A 377-nucleotide genomic window follows, 5' to 3' on the forward strand; every position below is an offset into this window, starting at 1 on the left:
AGCCCCTTGCCCCCTGCCCCGGGCAGGTCCAGGCTGGCCCCAAAACGCCGGGAGATGCAGGGGGCTCCGGACCGAGCCCCGGGCGAGTCCTGCTGGCTCACGACTGGTGCCCAAGCCCATGGTCCAGCTCTGGCTGGCATGCACACTCACACGCGTGTACCAGCCTGCACTTGCACACGTAGACTGCCCATCTCTGCCCAGCACAGCCCCCGCGTCACCCCACCCCACCCCACACACGCCAGGGGGAGAGAGCCAGCCCCGGCCATGGCAGCGATACCGGCTGCCCCCGGCGTGGCACAAACTCGGGGTGCACCGAACCCCGACCCCAGCAGGGAGGGGGGGGGTCTCTGCTTCACGATGCCCTGCCCACCTCCAGT

General features: G+C 70.6%; 1 protein-coding gene across 1 annotated transcript in view; it reads right to left on the bottom strand.

Annotated features, from left to right (window-relative positions):
• The window catches only part of IMPDH1 (inosine monophosphate dehydrogenase 1), a 10,313-nt gene that overhangs the window by 2,111 nt on the left and 7,825 nt on the right, over window positions 1-377 (bottom strand). The window lies entirely within an intron of this gene.

Source organism: Alligator sinensis, unplaced genomic scaffold (genome assembly GCF_000455745.1).
Source record: "Alligator sinensis unplaced genomic scaffold, ASM45574v1 scaffold1083_1, whole genome shotgun sequence".
NCBI lineage: Eukaryota > Metazoa > Chordata > Crocodylia > Alligatoridae > Alligator > Alligator sinensis.